The sequence below is a fragment of the Sinocyclocheilus rhinocerous genome, unplaced genomic scaffold (genome assembly GCF_001515625.1).
Source record: "Sinocyclocheilus rhinocerous isolate Xijiao unplaced genomic scaffold, SAMN03320098_v1.1 C35501366, whole genome shotgun sequence".
NCBI lineage: Eukaryota > Metazoa > Chordata > Actinopteri > Cypriniformes > Cyprinidae > Sinocyclocheilus > Sinocyclocheilus rhinocerous.
In genome coordinates, this window is record NW_015753761.1 from 1 (window position 1) to 504 (window position 504).

General features: G+C 38.1%; 1 long non-coding RNA gene across 1 annotated transcript; it reads right to left on the bottom strand.

Moving 5' to 3' along the window:
- On the bottom strand, nt 1-472 carry LOC107734901 (uncharacterized). The gene is made up of 3 exons (XR_001639211.1): nt 375-472; nt 162-255; nt 1-53 (listed from the first exon to the last, which is right to left on the bottom strand). It is a non-coding gene; the product is annotated as an uncharacterized LOC107734901 (long non-coding RNA).
- Between the last annotated feature and the right edge of the window lie 32 nt (nt 473-504).

Consider the following 504-nt stretch of genomic DNA (forward strand, 5'->3'; position numbering starts at 1 on the left):
ATAGGCACGGTCATAATACACAGCATAATAGTCGTCCTTCTTGAAGTCTGAACCTGAAAGGCAAAAAGCAGGATATCAGAAAAAATTACTTTTTGCAATTATATGAGCACCTATTTATGAACCATAAACATGATAAAAGAGGTAGTGATTTCACTGCTTACATCTGTACAGCTGCTTTGTATCTAGCTGCTGTCTCTCTGTCTTCTCTCCACTTGTGGGCCTGTTTTGCACTCTCATGACTGTAGGACTGGACTTCTGCAAAATTATATTAGGAAATAAACTTAAAAAGAGAGAGAATGCTCAGCTCACATTTTTCATGTGAACTTTTAAGCTTTGTATGGAATTCCAGATGACGCTAAAATATGGACAATTACCTGAGACTCACTGTTCAACTGTGTTTGGGAGCAGCCAGCTACAACAACAGGGTCAGTCTCATGTACATTTGTTGCAGCACTTCGATCCTGAAAGTGATGTGAAACATTTGTTTTGTTAAAAAATCTGTAC